The following is a 19019-nucleotide window of genomic DNA, read 5'->3' on the forward strand; positions in this document are numbered from 1 at the left end:
GATACCCTACACACATGTTCTACGGCACCTTACTTCTCAAATACAGTAATTGAGTATGACTCATATATATTGCAAGCTATAAAAAAATACTAGACAAAATCTCTTATATTTAGTCTCACCTGACAAAACAGTGTTTAAAAACGTCAATATAACTATTCTCATAATTATTCACCTATTCAAACACACACAAAAATTATGAAATATTTTCATTGGGTATTTTATAAAGCTACCTTCGAATCAATATCTCTGTAGGAACAACCACAGGACTGGAGCTCCCCAGTGCATTTCTGTGGGCCCACGCTGGCAGACTTAATCTTTTTCTTTGTTATCATTACTCCCAGCTACTGAAGAACAGAAACCAGTAACATTTGTGCTCCCAGGGTTCCAAAGTAATTTTCAATCTTTTTATTTCCTCCAAACTATAGTCACCTTAAGGGTGTGAGTGCACAAGATATTCAGAAATCTGAAAAAGGTTAAAATCACATTTTCTCTGAAATACTGAAATGGTCCTCAGGCCTCTTTAGCATTCAGTCCATTAGAAGATGTGTATAGCATGGAGGACATTAGGAGAAGGAAGGGAAAAAGGAAGGGGGGTGGAAATCGGAGGGGTAGACGAACCATGAGAGACTATGGACTCCAAGAAACAAACTGAGGGTTTTAGAGGGGAGGGAGGTGGGGGGATGGGTTAGCCTGGTGATGGGTATTAAGGAGGGCACATACTGCATGCACCACTGGGTGTTATATGAAAACAATGAATCGTGGATCACTACATCAAAAAACTAATGATGTATTGTATGGGTGACTAACATAACATAATAAAATAAAATTTAAAAAAAGATGTGTATATCAATTTAAGCTAGGACAAGCAAAGGAAGGCTCCAATTATTAATATGTTCTTGTGGATGCTCATCTCAGCCAACATCAGGGCACAGATAAAATAAATTAAATAGCCTTCAGATGACAGACATTGTATAGAATGCCTCCCCCTGCTTCGTGCTCTCTCTGACACATAAATACATTACATCTTAAGGGAAAAAAAAAAAAGAAGGAAAGAAAGAAAACAAAACAATCTGGGCCTGGAGTCAGAAAGCCTTCATTTTAATCCTGCAAGCTGGAAGGGCATGTACAAATCGTTTATTCCAACTCCCTCAAGTTGTTGACTCATTTACTCAGAAAATATTTATCCAGGCCCTACTATGTGCTGGGTACTGTCCTAGGCACTAGGAATAAAATGAGCAAAGAAGATAGTGGACATGAAGCTAAGAAGGTATGTGCACAGCAGGTGCATGCGCCGTGGAGACATTTGTGATATATATGAAGTCTTTTCTCTTTTTTTAAATAGAATATTTTATTCCAAGGTTTGTGAAATAATCAGCTTTTAGAAAATAATTTTAAGAGAAAGGTAAAACATTTGTGGAAATGAGTTACAATTCAATAAATATTATTTGAGTGTTTCTCTTTTTTCTTATATGCAAAAAAAATCCTTGATGATCCTGAGTTCAATTAACTATTCATACAACTTTTTTCTTTTAACATTTAATTTTGACATTAACTCTTTAACCCATTCCACTTTAATGAATTCTGCTCAATGAGGGAAAAAAGTCCAATATTGGATTGAGCAATGAGTAATCTATGAATTAGTGATTCTCAGTCCTTTTTCTAAAAAATCACTGTTGAGGCTGTTTTAGCCTTTCCTATTACTGTATTATACCTGCTAAGTCTAGTACCATACCAGGTTATTATAACTACCCCAATCTTTTAACAAATTTTCACTTGCTAAGATGAATTCTGTCTTTCGGCTCTATTATCCTATATTTTATTAGCATTTAGAAGATGTGTTGGCCTTCATAAGAGATTTCAGGGGGTAATTTGGATTACATGTAATCTTTATTTTAAATGCTGATCTTAGAATAAAATGCCTGATCTTTTTTATAACTGATTGTTTCTCACTTATGTGGGACCTATTGAGCAGGATTTCTGGAGAAATGACTGACATCAGGGCTAATACAGGGTAGTAATAGGATGAGCCTGAAACATCCTGCAGTGCCAGAAAGTAAGGAAGTGGTAAAAAAGTAAAAATAAATGTTAAGAAGATGGGTGTGTCATAAGGACACAGGAGCTAGAATGAGGATGTTCCCACTGACCAAATCTGAGACCAATTGAGCACCAATCAAGCTCAGTAATTAATTATAAACCATTGAAAAACAGGAATTTATGAATCCATACCAGTAATAATCAGATAAATAAATAAATGGAGGAGAAGGGAGGACTTTGCTTATAGGAGAATGATAAATGCTGACTGAAGATATGAGGGGAGCAGTGGGGGTAGAAAAAAATCATTATTTTACAATGATCGCAGTAAAGACTGAACAGGAAAGAAATGTCAGTAGATACAAATCCAGAGAAATATTTTGCTGAGAAGGATATGTGCATGGTCTTAAAATGTCTTCCTGTAGACTGCTTTGTAGTTATTAGAATTTAATCATGAGGAAATATCAGACAAACTCAAAGTAAGGAATGTTCTATTTAAAAAAAAAGGGGGGGCCTGGGTGGCTCAGTCAGTTAAGCATCTGCCTTTGGCTCAGGTCATGATATGATCCCAGGGTCCTGGGATGGAGCCCCACATCAGGCTCCCTGCTCAGCAGGGAGTCTGTTTCTCCCTCTACCGCTCACCCCATTCTTGTGCTCTTGCTCTCTCTCTCAAATAAATAAAATTTTAAAAAAATAAAAATAAAAAAGGGGGGGCAGATATTCTTCAAAAATGTCAATGTCATAAAGACAAGGAAAAGCTGTAGCAATGTTCCAGGTTAAAAGAAGCTAAAGAGTCATGACAACGAAATGCGCTATTTGATCCTAGATGGGATCTCATACTAGAAAATAGAGAGAAAATGCTATATATAGGATAGTATTAGGTCAACTGACAAAATAGGAACAGAAATACTAGTTTGGTTTTTTTTTTAAAGATTTTATTAACTTATTTGACAGAGAGAGACACAGAGAGAGAGGGAACACAAGCAGGGGGAGCAGGAGAGGGAGAAGCAGGCTTCCTGCTGAGCAGGGACCCTGATGTGGGACTTGATCCCAGGACCCTGGGATCATGACCTGAGCGGAAGGCAGATGCTAAATGACTGAGCCACCCAGGAGCCCTGAAATACTAGTTTAGATAAAGCTATTTCCTCAATGTTAATCTCACTCAAGTTGAGAAGTCTATTGTGACTATATAAGAGAATATTCTTCCTTTGGGGAAATACACACTAAACAATTTACAGTTAAAGGCCCATAATGGAAGCACACTTACATGACTCAGAAAAACAAATTATGTAATATATAGGTAGATGGATAGAAAGAGGTAGATTTAGAGAACAAATGATAAAGAGAATGATGTAAAATATTAGCATTATGCAAATCTGAACAAGTATATACAGACATTCCTTGTACTTAATTTTGAAATTTTTTGAAAGTTTGAAATTATGCCAAATAAAAAATTTAAATAATAAAAAAATAAAAATAAAATAGCGAAACAACAGAGGGAAATGTGAAAAACCTTTCCACTGAACCATCTCATCAAAGCAGATTTTCCCATTATTTTGTTGCTTCACCTAGCTAATTCCTTTTGTAGTAGTTAAATGGTTTGAATTATTTATTTGTTCATTATTTACAAATTGTCTCCCTAGGAAACAAAATCCCCAAGTACAGGGATAATGTTTATTATGATTTACCACCACTCCATCATCTAGCTTAGTGAGTGGCATAATGTAGGTACTAAATAGATATCTGTTTATTAAATGGGGAAAAAGCTATCAATTTTCATATACTTATCTTAATATCTAGGTACTTTATCTTTTATTTCTAATTTTTCATAATGAGACATGTAATACTTCCACCATGTGAGACTGAGTGGGGTAGAGAATGCATATATCAAGTTTACTTATATAAGGTACTGTGAAGAGTACTATTAGAGAGTTATTATTAAAAGAATGTGATATCTACATTCAAAGGACTAAAATTTAGTTAAGAATAAAGCAAATTATTTTATCTCTAGAATTTGAAACTTTGGCCGAAAGAGTATACAATATTTGTTAATCTCAATAAATGAAAATACTGAAGTAAAATAAAACTTTTATAAACACTTCCGGCTTAGTATCTGTACCCATATATGTGGATTTTGGAGCACAGTCATATAATGAATCAATTATACAGCTAAGAAGCTGGAAATCCTCATTTTTAGAATAAATATTGAAATTATGACAGCTCTTTAAACACTGGAGTAGCAAATTTGAAACTTTCAAAGGAGAAATAAACCACTGAAAAATACCACACTACTCATTATATTAATAATGACTAATTAACAGTGAGTGACTTTAGCGTGTGAATACTTTTGGTTATTCATCAATTACTTCTGTCCTTCAAATATCACAAAATATCCATGAATACATACAAGGAATAAAATATATTTTTGCAGTTATTTTACTTGGCAAAAATTATAAAATATATAACTGCCTAGTTCTGATTTTAAAGTTCTAAACAATAAAAAAAGGTATAAAAAAAGAGTTCCTAAGCATAAAGTAGCTAACCTTTTAAATACTGAAACTAATTTAGAGAAAAAAATAATATAAAAATAAGTTGTTTCCAACTTTCAGCCTGTGGAAAACCAACTATATAGTTGAGCAAAACTGCCAAAAACAATCATTTACTTTTGCCGATTCCACCAGAATGGGCTCCTTTGATATGAAGTGTTGACAGTTAAAGTGGTGACCCTGGTGGCAAGCAAAGAGTGACAGACAGCAGCTCCCCTAGTCTGAGTTTATGGTCCTGTTTGAGGTAAGCAATAAGAAAACAGTTACATATACAATAGCATCAAAAAAAGATAAAATATTTAGGAATACATTTGACAAAAGAAATTAAAGATTTGTAAATTGAGAACTATAAAATATTATAGAAAGAAGTTTAAAAAGTCAAAATAATTAGAAAGAGATTCAATGTTCACAGATTAGAAGACTCAATATTGTAAAGTTTTCAAATACCCCCACCCCAAATTGATCTATAGATTCGTCATAATTCTCATTAGAACCCCAGCAATCTTCTCTATAGAAACTGACATGCTGATTTTAAAATTTATATGGAAATGCAAAGGACTCAGAAGAGTCAACAATTTTGAAAAAGAATACATTTGGAGAATTTAGATTATCTGGTATCAAACCTTACTATAAAGTTATAATGATTAAAATAATGTGATAACAGTATAATGATAGGCAGGTAGATCAATAAATTGATAGTCCAGAAATAAACCCTTACATTTATGGCCAATTGGTTTTCTACAATGGTGCCACAATGTCAGTTCAATTGAGAAAGCACAGTAAAAAAAAAAAAAAAAAAATGATGCTAGGACATTTTGGACAATTGGAAATAATTTGCAAATAATAAGATAAAAAACTAAATTTAGACCCTATATCATAACCATATATAAAATTAAATCAAAATGGACCAGAAACTGAAATACAAGAGCTAAAACTATAAAACTTATAGAAGAAAATATGAGAGAAAAATCTTCATAATCTTGGGTTAGACAAAGTGTTCTTAGACATGACAGCAGATACATAAGTCATTTTAAAAAGTTCTGACAAAAAGGACTTCATTAAAATTAAAAACTTTTGCTCATCTATTAAAAAACTGAAAAGACAAGTCACAGACTGGAAAAATTATTTAAAAACTATGTATCTGATAAAAGACTTGTATCAAGAATATATAAAGAAATCACACAAAGATGTGGTGTATATATATATATATATATATATATATATATATATATATATATACACAATGGAATATTATGCAGCCATCAAAAGGAATGAAATCTTGCCATTTGCAACGACGTCGATGGAACTGGAGGGTATTATGCTGAGCGAAATAAGTCAATCAGAGAAAGACATGTATCATATGATCTCACTGATATGAGGAATTCTTAATCTCAAGAAACAAACTGAGGGTTGCTGGAGTGGTGGGGGTGGGAGGCATAGGGTGGCTGGGTGACAGACATCGGGGAGGGTATGTGCTATGGTGAGCGCTGTGAATTGTGTAAGACTGTTGAATCACAGACCTGTACCTCTGAAACAAATATTACATTATATGTTAAAAAAAAAAAAAAAAAAGAAGATAGTAGGAAGGGAAAAATGAAGGGGGGTGGATTTGGACGGAGAGACGAACCATGAGAGACTATGGAATCTGAAAAACAAACTGAGGGTTCTAGAGGGGAGGGGGGTGGGGGGATGGGTTAGCCTGGTGATGGGTATTAAAGGGGGCACGTACTGAATGGAGCACTGGGTGTTATACGCAAACAATGAATCATGGAACACTACATCAAAAACTAATGATGTAACGTATGGTGATTAACATAACATAATAAAAGAAAAAAAAAAGAAATCACACAATTCAATATTTTAAAAAAACAACCCAATTAAAAAATTAGCAGAACACTTGAGTAGATAGTTCACCAAGAAAATATATTACTGGCTAATAAGCATATGAAAGATGTTCAATATCATTAGTTATTAGAGAAATACAAATTAAAACCACAATGACAAACTACAATACACATACCAAAATGAGTATAATTAAAAGACTTATAATACCAAGTGTTGACAAGGATGTAAAGAAACTGGAACCCTTATACATGCTGGTGGGAATGTAAGAGTAATGCCTCTTACAGTGTGGTACTTCCTGAAAATGTTAACGATAAACTTATCACATGAACCAGCAAACCCATTCCTAGAAATCTACCCAAGAGATATGAAACTTTACACCCACACAAAGACTTCTGTGTGACTGTTCATACGAGTCTTACCGATCACAGCCAAAAGCTGGAAATAATTAAACTATCAACTCGTCAATGGATAAACAAAATGTGGTATATCCACAAAATACTATTTTACTGGGATACTATTCAGCAGTAAAATGGAATGAAGTACTGATCCCACTAGGATTGACTTGAAATAGTCTTTTGAGAATTTATGGAGATGGAAAAGTTTTAAAACTGGATGGTGGCTATGGTTGCACAACTATATAAACTTACAAAAAATTATTCAACTGTACCCTTACAATTGGTAAATTTTATATATGTAAATTACATCTTAAGTTATTTAAAAAAGAATTTGCTACATGATGAAAGAACAAAGTGAGGAAAATATCCTGAATAATTATTTAATAGAATCTCACGTGTCCCCTGCATATATACACCACCCACATACCCATATACTTTAATTTTACATAGTGGCCCTTCCCCATTAAAATTATATCATGAAGCAACCATTTTGTAGGATAGGGTTACTACAACAAAAGAGTTAATACAGAGAAGTAAGTTCTGTCCTTCAAGCTTAAAAATACATTCCTAAAACACCTGGAAGTGATAATAGCTTTGAGAATATTCTCCCAAAAGGGAATAATACTCTGCATACTCCACCCCACCCCCTGCCCCTAGGTTGAACCACGGGGTGGGGTAGTGGTAGGATAAAGAAACCAGTAAAATTTTGAGGAATCTAAATGCATAGGAATCTTTGGCTCCTGTATTTGGATAAAGCCCAAAACATGGACAAAATCTCTGGATTCCTCATGTTCAAAAAGGTGAACAGAGCAAACTATCTGGAGGGAGGATCTAGGCAGAAAGCCTCTGAGAGCTCCATCAAGTTTCCTATAGTTCTAGAGTAGCAAGAAGGAAGGCAATTTTGACCTATGCCCTAGAGAGAAGTCCAGAAGCAGCTGACAGAGAGGACCAACTCCAAGGGATCTGGGAATTCAAAGAAGAGTCAATTCCCCAAAACTTTATCACATAAGCTCCTTAGTACATGGATATGATTATAGGATGAGGGAAGTAAGGACACTGAAACTCTGAATTTCTCAGATTACATTTATTCCTCCTGGCAGAGGGAGCATGAAATTAAAAAAAAAAAAAAGTTTGCTTACGGAGAAGAAGCAATAAGAAATTATATTTATTCCATACTAAATCTGTAGACTGACTCATGTCTGTTATACAACTCTATGAAGTACTGTTTCTCAACCTTTTTTGTATTATCACTTCCCCAACAAGCCTTCTTAGACATTTCTTCCCTTATTACCCTCCTCATAAAATTTTAACACCACAAATATATCATACATATATTTATGTGCTATATTTATACATGTGCCGTACACATAAAAAGAATAAGTTTTTTTTCCTGCCTCCTCTAAAAACTTATTTTTGTTTTGTTGGGAGCAATATCACCTTGTTCAGAAAGCATGCTATAAGATTCTATTTAATGCGATATAGAAAAACCATAGGTTAAATAATTGATGATATTAACTTACAGCTAGCACTTTACCAAATACCTTCGTACATAGCATTTCATTTGGCCCCTTCTATAAACTTGTAAAGTACTATTATATCCTAATTTTCACAGACAATTAAATTACTATTCTGCTAATAAGCAGTTGAGCTAAAACTGGGACCCGAAAATTCAGTTCAAATTCTATGCTTTCTCTTTGACATCCTGCATCAGAAAACATTCTCTCCTGGGAATGGCAGCAACTTTCTCCTTTAAATCAAGTAACAATAAGATGAATCAGTAGAAAATATAGTACAGGGAATCACTCTATATGGGAATGAAACAGACCAAACGACTATTGTCCTGTTCATCTCTAATTACTAGGATTTGATGTAACAGCTTAAGAGATATTAGATATGCAAAATTCAATATAAAAAAGTAATGTCCAGACCACTAGGAATTTGCAATGGCTTTGTTTACCCTCCTACTGACATTGTCATATAACTCTAGATAAGTGCACTGGCATTTTAAATAGTGAGAGGCTAATGTAAAAAGGCATGCAAAAGATTACTTCAAAAATGATTAAAAGATATTAAATATATATTTACAAACACAAAGAGAAAAAAAGATTAACATATACTCAATACCATATATTAACATATATTCAAAGTCATGGCCTTGTCTTCCATTGTTATTAATGAGCTATAGCCTGCCCCAGAGAACTGATTACAGACCTAAATCCATAGTTTGTTTTTCGGCTATAAAGCTATGGAGTAAAATTTGTAAATACTATTTCACTACAACTATATTTATAATTTACATTCAGACTCTAGGTGTGAATACCAAGTGTCTTACAATTACTTAATTGAAATATTCCATACAAAATTCTTATGCCAGTACTCTTTATAAAGGAATCACCACTGCACTGTTTCTGCAATCTTAGTAGAATCACAAAAGGACACTACCCCAAGGACTGGAATTATAAGTTTATGACTGGTGGTTTGAGGAGCTTTTCTTGGCAGTGACCATGTGAAACAGCAACTCTCTTTTTCAGTCTGTTCCCACTGAACATATTAATCTCATCCTCTGGAAAAATATTTAATATTTTAGAAAGCAAGATTGAGAAGCCAACAGCAGACAACTTGAAACAAATCTCCATTTACAACTAATCTAGATGTTTGTGCCACAAAGTAAGGACGGATACACAAGGTTCCTACTCCAGCACTCCAAAACCTCTAGAGGTGGATTAGGGTGAATATAATCTTAGTAATCATGGATGCCTTGGCTTGATCCAATACTTCTGGTCCAAAATGAGAAAATCAGTAGAGCAAAGAGTTGGTGAAAGACCATCCTGAGAGAGGGGCAACAAAGGCCCTTGCAGAAAGAAGAGTTTGGCATGTTTGTGGAACACAGAGAATTCGAATATGGTATTAAGTCCCCAAAGAGGGTTTAGCAGGATTGTTCTTCATGGAAATTATTTGAAAGGTTTTAGCTTGCATCAATTATTATGCTATTCCTGGTTCTACCTGGCATAATACAGACCATGAAAGAATAATATAATCAATAAATGATAGGGATTAGAATAACTCAAGTAGTAACAAGTAGTGAAAAAAAAGCATATGGGTTATGTTAGACCAGTTTTAAGAGTTTGAATTATTATGTATACAAAATTGACACACCAAAACACTTCTAGATGCTAATTGCTTTTATACGAAAAAGGCATAAGCTATCATGACCCTTCAAATTCAGGAAATTCAGAAAGAAGTGTGGCTTTAAAGAAGTATTTAAAACTCACTTGATTTTTAAAATAATATTTTTCTTTAATATCCTGAAAAACCATTTAGATTAGATGGCTGTGACTCAAGTCTTTCCAAAAATGTATAGTGAAATGCACAAATGTGCTGAATCTAAGGCGATGGTGTTGGAATATAGCAGTAAGTCAACTTGAGGACAATACAACGTTTTGACATGTTACATTATTGCTAGATGAAGGACATTATCTATTTATCTATCTAAATCTATATTATGTGTATGTATATAAACACTGATAATTTTGACTGAATTGATAAATCAATTTAAGTCAAATGGTATGACCATCCATCCAAAATAGACAGTTTTTTAAAATATAAAATTATTTATTGAATGCAGCCATCAGCACAAAGTCTAAAAAATGCTCTAATCAAATTTAGGAAATCAATTTCATGGTTTTAATGTAGTCTTTACTCAATTTTTACCCTGCCCAAAAGACCGTATAAATTGAGTAAGAGTTGACTAGATTTGTATAGCAAGAAGGAGAGGTCAAAGCTAATGAAAAGATTACAAGAATCACAGAAAAATTGATAAGTAGATGAAATATCTCAAAATGTTACAGATTAATCATATCAATATAAAAAATAAAAACAAATACAAAGTAGTGAACAAAAATAGAAAATAATGAAAAAAATGAAAATTTCATATTCAGGTGAAAATGTCATAGGTGAGTGGTTAGTGAGCTCTGCAAAGGACTTGATAGTAAATGTTTTAGATTTTGTAGGCTACAAAGAGTGTCATGTATTCTTTGTCCTTTTTTTTCCAACTTTTTAAAAAATGTGAAAGCCATTCTTGGCTCAAGGCACGGACCAGGCCTTATTTTCATATCCTCACATGGTGGCTTACTAAATGTAGACAGATGGAGTGAAAGATGGGCTTAATTATCCACTTATCTGAGTTACAAAACTCAAATTCAAGAGTAGCTTTGCAAAAGATGAAAAAGAGGAACAGGTCCCAGAATTGTCTTTCAAATATGCACAACTACAGAAGTTGATTTTTTAATCCTACATTTTTGTTAGACCAGTATTTCATCAAACACAAATCTTCACACTATTAATATGACCATTATCCAGAGTGTCATTGTGTTTTGAAAAGGGAGCTAATAAAACTTCAAATTAAGGCTGTCCCTGAGAATTGCATGAATTGAATGATAGATGTGGCTTCAACTTGAGCCATATATTGGCCACATCCTTGTTCTTTCCCCAATCCCCTCCATGGACCACCAATAAAGAGGATGGTTTAAAGCACCTGGCTTGAAAGCAACTCACCAGACAGAAGATTGGGGAAAACATGCAAACCTGAAAAGCTAGTATCTGTCTCGAGCTGTAAAAAGACATGAACAGGGAGTGAAGGGGAACTGACAGAGCAATTTGTATTGCCTTAGCTGTTCCCTGGGTGCTTACTGGGGGAAAGAGTTGGTACCACAAAAATTGCCCTCCCAGGAAATTGGGAAGAGGGCTCAGAATCTAGAAGATGAGCAACGATTCATTGACTGGAGTTGCTTCACAGCAGAATGTGCAGATTTATCCAGGATAGATCATAAGTGATAGGGGCAAAGGCATGTCTAGGCTGGAAAAGGCAAGGACCACCAGTTTTCTTTGAAGTTAAATCTGGCATAGAAGAGAATCCTAAAATTTCTGTGGGCTTACAAGAGGTTATAAATGTGAAGTAGGCACATTATTTAATCCACCAGCCCCCAGGAGAGGCTTTGGCATTAATTATGGATTAAAGGTCAAAGGACCACCATGCCATCAAATTTAATAGAGGCCCAGCTGGGCGCTCCAACTACCCAGTGTAACACACTCTAGTGCCACCATTGTGGTCACTGTGCTATGAGAGCAACAACACCTGGTCACCGAACCCACTGGGATCACTAACAGCTGGACCCAGCATCAAAGCTCTCCTGGATTACTTTACCTCCCAGTACTGACAAGTGGACAAGTGGACAATCATATACACAGACCTCCCTAACCCCTTTCTATTAACACCTTACAGGTTTCCAATATCGTAAGAAATTATAACCAGGAAGAAGGAATGGGAAAACCCTTGAAGGGAAATGAAGCTTGATGTGTAGAGTTTTCAAGTGGACTATAATACCTAAATTTATTTGAAGAAACTTCAGTATCAGTCTACTGGTCCAGAATACTGGTCAAGCTAGATAAGACAGCAGGTTTCTCTTAGCTGAGTCTGTATAATTAGAAAATGGAAGTTTCATTTTTGCTTTTATCATAACCATAAAGCATCATATAAGATATACTGAAAAGTAAAATGGTCTTTTCCTCAAATTGAACAAAGTCAGAATACAGAAAGCTTAAAAATTCCATAAGAAAATATAGACATTTAGAAATGCAGAAACCTAAAGGTAATTAAGAAATATGAAGAGAGGGGCAACTGGGTGGTGCAGTCAGCTAAGCCTCTGATTCTTGGTTTTGGCTCAGGTCGTGATCTCAGGGTTGTGAGATCGAGCCCTGCACTGAGCTCTATGCTCAGCATGGAGTGTGCTTAAGAGTCTCTCTCCCTCTCGCCCTCCCCCTCCCACTCGTGCTCTCTAAAATAAATAAATAAATCTTAAAAAAAATTTGAAGAGGAAATGGGAAAATGATAATGCAAAATGATAATAAAAATAGGTTAAAATTAAGAATATAGCTAGAAGTTCATGGAGTGCTTCTATAAGAGCCAATCAAGATTATGATAGTACAATGAGTGTGTGTAACAACTGAAAGAACCGAGGGTCTTTGGTCTGGTAAAACTAAGATTTAGTATAGACATGACATCTGACATCTATCTTCCAATAACTAAACGGCTGTTTCATGAGCACATGGAAGAGAAATCAGGTTTATCCGATGTGACTTCACAGGCATTTGGGAATCGAATTCATTATAGTTGGTGGTAAGTATGGGGACAGATTTTTATCAAATGATAAAGAAAGTTCTAACAATAAAACTGCTCAGTAAAGCTGTATTGTGTGGTAAGGAGCTCCCCATCACTGCAAGTATTTACAAAGAGGTGGGACTCAAATGTAACAGTTGAGAGATTCCACACATCAGATATAAAGGGCAAGATTAGACAGCCTTAGACCTTCAATTCTGTAAGTCCTTGATTTTATTATACTTTATAGCCTTCCACAGATAAAATAATGAGCATGGGATGTTTGAAAATGTTTCTCAAGCCACTTCCTTTTGCCTAAAATTTTAAGACTGTGTTTTCAACTTTCTGAATTTTATGGCCAAATTTATTTACTCCTGTTATAGAGAAGATGATCAAGGGTAAAATTACAGGAAACCAATGATGTGAAGGGTTTCATTAAGCAAGGGGTCTCAAACTCTAGGCCTGCAGGAGTCAGGTAGATACTGCAAATTATTGATGTGGGCAGGTAATTCTCTCTTCTACTTTTGAAACACATCACCCTCTTAAATGTTCTTGTTTTCCCTATTTTGGTAAAAGACATGATATCTTACCTAAGTTAGTGCTAGTTGCTGTCAAATAAATTCCAGGGTAACAGTCCAGTGCATGTGTCTGTGCTCAGGGGGTGTCTTCACTCAGACTCTTTCTGTCCTGTGGTTCTGAAGATCTAGGATATTCCAATTCAGCCTTCAAAAGAGGGAAAAGAGAGTTTAGAGACTCTACTTCTTTTTTTCTTAAAAGTCCTATCAAGAATAAAACCCATTACTTCTGCTCTCATTCCACTGGTAATAGTCTTTCACATCACTTGGATAAAAAGGGGGCTGTGAAATATATTACCTGGTTAAGAAGATACTTTCCAATGGCAACTCTACTCTATAAAAGAGAGAGTACAAATAATTATGGGACAGCTACCTGTCTGCCACATGTTGATACAAAGATTTCTTTTCTCCATTATGAGAGAATCAACTGTGCAAGAGTGGTGATAAATAGCTACTGAGAGTAAAACTCAGTGAAGTGGCTTGAGCTATATGGCACACTAAAGGACACACAGAGCTGCCACTTTGCACCATAAAGGGGATGGCTGCTGCAATGTTCCAGGCGATTGCCTTAGTGCCTGCTACACAGTAGGCACTCAGGAAATACTTGTTGACCATGAACAAGTGAAGAATAAAAGAGACCTGGATTAATAGACCTTCTGATTTTTTTCAAAAGAGAACAGAAATTTCAATGTTTATATAAAATCTACTGAATTTTAAATTTTAGATCATTAAAAAAAACCTTGCTACATATACAAAATACTTTCATGCTAATTTATACTGTGGGCAACTAATCCACAAGCTCTGTATAACAGTTACCATGAAGTTTTTCAAAAGCATGCCAAACATTCTCAAACTATTCGTTTTATTCAAATAATTATATTTTACAAAAGAGATCAGCAATAATATTGGTTTGTTTAAAACATTTTTCCTAAGAATGTACAATCCATCCTTCTCATGGTTAGAAAATTTCACAACATTATCCTCTAGACATAAATATTTACTTAGGTATAATTTTAGATTCTAATGAGGATGAAAAAATAGATAACCAGAATATATTGCTTCCCAGTTTAATTTTTTGCTGGAGGTATTGGAAAAATGGTGAAAATCAAATGAAAGAGAAATGAAGAATCTGCAAAGTGTCCGCAGGCAATTTGACTTTGGCAGGCCTCCTTGGGTCCAGTTCCCCAGCTCTTGCTTGTTTGTTTTTACCAATGGGGAAAATTTCTGGTTTATCTCTGAACATTTTTCACAAGTTAAATGTGACATTTTCTCTTTTCTCTAATGCTGTCTCATCATATTGTTTCTGAACCACTGGTATCCCTAAAGCTTTTTCCAAAATTGGAAGCTGTGAATCAATTTATTAAAAATCAGCCACGGGAGTTACTCCTCTTTACTTTGTCACCCAGATGTCTGGCCCTATGCACTGCATTGAGCTTAGAACTAATTCTACCCTCCTTGAACATTCAAGTATGGCCAGAATTGGTCTGAACATATAGTTTAGCTACTCCAAAATGCTTAACCAGAGTCTTGTTTTCTTAAAACAAACAAACAAACAAAAACAGAGTCAGGCTGGAACTTTTCAATCGCAAATAAAATACCTGCAACAAAAATCAGTTTCTGAAAGCAGGAAAAAAATGCATTATATCACCTAGTTTTGAAGGACCAAGCTACTTTTGCTAAAATACCTACCCACCTTTCCATTTTCTTAAATGCTTAAGTTTACCTTGAAATCCAGACAACGGGTTAGTAGGTTCTGATAAGGAATTTACGATCTTTCAACATTCACTCAACTAATGCCAATGAGGTTCTACTGATGTGTCAAGAACTGTTCTTGCTGAGTGGGCAAAACTCTATACCCAATACATACAGTCCCTGCCCCACAGGGTTTGCATATGAAATAAAAGAACATATGACAATTTAAGTAACTTGCCAAAGTCACAGAGCTTGCAAGGGCTAGAACCAGGATTGCAACTCACCCACTTATTTATTTAACAAATATTTATTGAGCACTTATGGTGTTCTGGGCACTGTTCTGGGACCTATTGATATAGTTCAGTCCTCTGCCCTCATGAAGTTTATAACTTGACAGAGGATCAGCACAATAATTCAAAATATAAATAAGAATTATTCCATAGTGACAATTTACTTACACATAAAACAGGAAGGTGATAGACTGACTATATCTGTGAGAAGAACACTCATGCTAAGGGAACACCTAAGAGTTTTTCAATTTTGGCATGATTCACACTTTGGGACTGATAATTCTTTGTTGTGGGGGGTCATCCTGTGCAATGTAGGATGTTTATCATCATCAGTGGTCTTTACCACTAGGTGAAATTCCCACCAAGCAAGGACTTTTAGGCTAGGGGAAAGAATTCTGATTTTATTTTAGGCTGCCTCCTACTAGGCTGTGGTTGTTGTTGTTGAATAGCCACCAAGATTTTCTTCGTCTTTATTTTTCAAGACCTCTTCACCATCAAGCCTTCCCAGCCTCTACCCCAAGTCTCACATTCTCCAAGTTCTTTGGGCCACCCTCATCTGTCTTACCCTGCTTTCTCTTATAGGTTCCTGGGGTTTGGCACTTTGGTTACATGCATCTTCCTCCTTCTTGGTGTCTTTTCCCTAAAGGTAATTAAGAAATTCCCTGTGGTTCTTTGCCTGGAACAGTGTCTTGCCATTCCTCCCTGGGAAACCTTATTCAGGCTTTAAGAGCTAGTTCAAGTATTTGCCTCTCCAGGTTGTCTTCCATAACTCCTTTCTGAAGGCAAACACTGTAGCATATAAGCTAGTGCTTTATTGTTCTTCACATCTGAATCAAGTTCTTCACCCTCACTGCAGCTTCCCAAAGGGTGTGAGCCAAATCTCGGTCATCTTTGATTTCCCAATGACTACCCCAGTGCCTGACATGTAGATAGCTTTGTTTCTCCACCAAAATCCATGTTACTATTTTGAACCTTCTTCCTAATTTAATACTACCTAAGAAAAATTCTTCCTGTTTTTCTATCATCTCTGAGAGATGCACTTTTCAATTTTTTTCTTTAGTAAATACTGATTAGTACATCTTACATAAATAAAATGTACAGATCTTGGCAGTACACATGCATGCACACTACTCAAATTTAGCTACTTAGAAAATATACTTTTAAAGTTATAGTTGTTATAGGCCATTCCTCTAAGAGAGTTACCTAGCACATAGACACACCTTTAATTTTGTATCGTTTGGATCTAAATCAAGGTTACAAAAGTAACAAATGTGCGGCCCACAATCATTGAGAGAGAGCAGTACAGGCCAGTTGTGATTCATACATTTAAAACTTCTCTTACCCCAAACTATAACCGCCAGGGCCTGTCCCACCCTTCAAGGATTAAGATCCAATCATCTGGAGTAAATAGATCAAGGAGTTTATAAACCACAGGTCTTAAAAAATTTCCTCTCACAAATGCATTATTTTAACAAATGTCTTCAAAGTCAATGGTGTTGATTTTATGATGTGTATTCATATAGCCAATGAAATGGCTGAGAAAAGAGAAAGCACAATAAAAACCTGCCAGTTGATGAGTCAAATTTTAAGTAATGAGCTGCTTTGTAAACTTGGCTGAGTAAAAGTGAAATATTGTACTAACAAAAAGGATCATTACAAGACCGACTCTTGCATTCAGATTTAGTCCAAATCGGAACAAGATTCGAAAGTCAGCTGGCACTGTGTTTTGCACATAGTAGGCATTTAATAAATACTTGCTTAGTGAACGAATATACTTTGCCACTCACCTGTTTTCCTAATATTATATCTGATAACTTTAGTTATATCCTTTTCACAGGATTCACACAGTTTGAACTTTGGCAAAAACAACAAATCTAAGCATCAGTTTGAGTTAATTAATTCTAGGGGGAAAAAAAGCAGCCAAAATATGTGGTAAACTTAGTCTTGCAATGAAACCATTAAAGGCATTTCTCAATCTCCTTTTCCTTCATTCTGCTTTAAGATACTGTGTGAACCAACATGGACAACAAGCACTCACATGGACACGGCAGAGCTGGGTGTGAACCCCTCTTCTGGAGTGTTTGCCAGTGGGATAAAGGAGTCCAAAGGAACCAGTACCCTGTTCAACGTTCTCTTAGCGGACTCATCACAGTCACCATCATCCCATAACACTTATTGCAGCCGACCCCAGAACTGCCATGGGAAGGTCATTTTTCAAAATGATCTCAGCTGCCTTTCTTTTTCCCCTTAGTTAAGTTTACCTAAGACAAAGAGGTGGTTCCACTGTGCCCATTTTTGTATTATCAATCATGGAAGCATATAATTGAAGATTAGAGTTAAGTCAAGAAATTTCACTGTATTAATCTCTTATAATAACAACAGTGAGTTGGAAAAAGTGACTTCCTATTTTCTGTTTCATATTTTCACTAACTGTACCAGTTGTTTGAGTTGTGTCAAGTAATAGGATGAACGTGTAAAAACAGCCTAGCTATCAAAGGTTTCCAAAAGCTTTTAGAAAACTATCATCGTCCTTCCAGAAGGATTATCCAGTGTCCATATCCAACACAGGCACGGAACAAAGCAAATGAAACACACGATTCCCTATGCTTTAAGACCCTGTATTACAAATAGTATTTTCCCGCAGCCCTGGCTAGTGATAACACTACGTACTTTACTTTTTGGTAATAATCCAAATAAGCATTATCTTTAAGGTCGCCTTTGCTTAAATGGCCTTTGCCCTTCCTTCGCGGTTTTCATTGCCCCCTTCCAATTAGACCCCAAGAATGCGGCAGACCGCCGTTCCTCAGGTGGCCACCACTGTCTCCTCACCTGGATCGCCTCTAAAACCTCGCCACTCCCGCTATCAAGATCATGGAGTCTGTGTCCTCTTCCCTTAAATCTAAGTTGGCCTTTGTGACTGACTCAGCCAATAACCGCAGGGACGCTGTGCGACTTACACTGGGATTGAAAATGCAATTCACACCCCCATGGTCCTCCTGGAACGCTCGCTCTTGGAACCCAGCCACCGTGCTGTAAGGAGGCAAAGGCCGCAGCGTCGAGCATGGCAGCCTGCGCCGCGGGGGCTGACGGAGGCCTCCCCACCCAGGGCCGCAAGTACAAGCAGCAAGATGGCGGCCACCGACCGCAGGCCGCGGCTCGCTCTCGGCTTCGATTAAGAAGCCGCGGGCACACCTGACAGGCCTCGGCCCGCGGAGGACGGAGCGGCGGAAGGCAGCCACTGAGGAGATGGAGCCGCTCCTCGACGAGTAGCGGGGGCAGCTCGGGGAGGAGGGCCACCAGCAATACTGAAGATGCTGACGTAGAGGTGCTGGCGGAGGCTGACGAACCGCGCTGTGGTGCCGGCAGAGACAGCGCGGGCGCCCTACCCCAACCACACAGCCCCCGGCTGCTCGGAGCACCCCTGCGGTGGAGAAGCCAAGCAGAGCCTCGGAGGGGAAGTCCAGGGCTCCTGCTCTCCCCGCACATACCCT

General features: G+C 36.5%; 1 long non-coding RNA gene across 1 annotated transcript in view; it reads right to left on the bottom strand.

The window, feature by feature from the left end:
- LOC113913530 overlaps nt 1-18725 on the bottom strand; it is a 31949-nt gene extending 13224 nt beyond the window's left edge. The window contains exons 1-2 of the long non-coding RNA XR_003517248.1: nt 18486-18725; nt 13562-13694 (exon numbers count right to left, since the gene is read on the bottom strand). This is a non-coding gene — a long non-coding RNA (uncharacterized LOC113913530). The remainder of the gene's footprint in view (nt 1-13561; nt 13695-18485) is intronic.
- Nucleotides 18726-19019: the final 294 nt, after the last annotated feature.

This window comes from Zalophus californianus, chromosome 4, assembly GCF_009762305.2.
Source record: "Zalophus californianus isolate mZalCal1 chromosome 4, mZalCal1.pri.v2, whole genome shotgun sequence".
Classification (NCBI taxonomy): Eukaryota; Metazoa; Chordata; class Mammalia; order Carnivora; family Otariidae; genus Zalophus; species Zalophus californianus.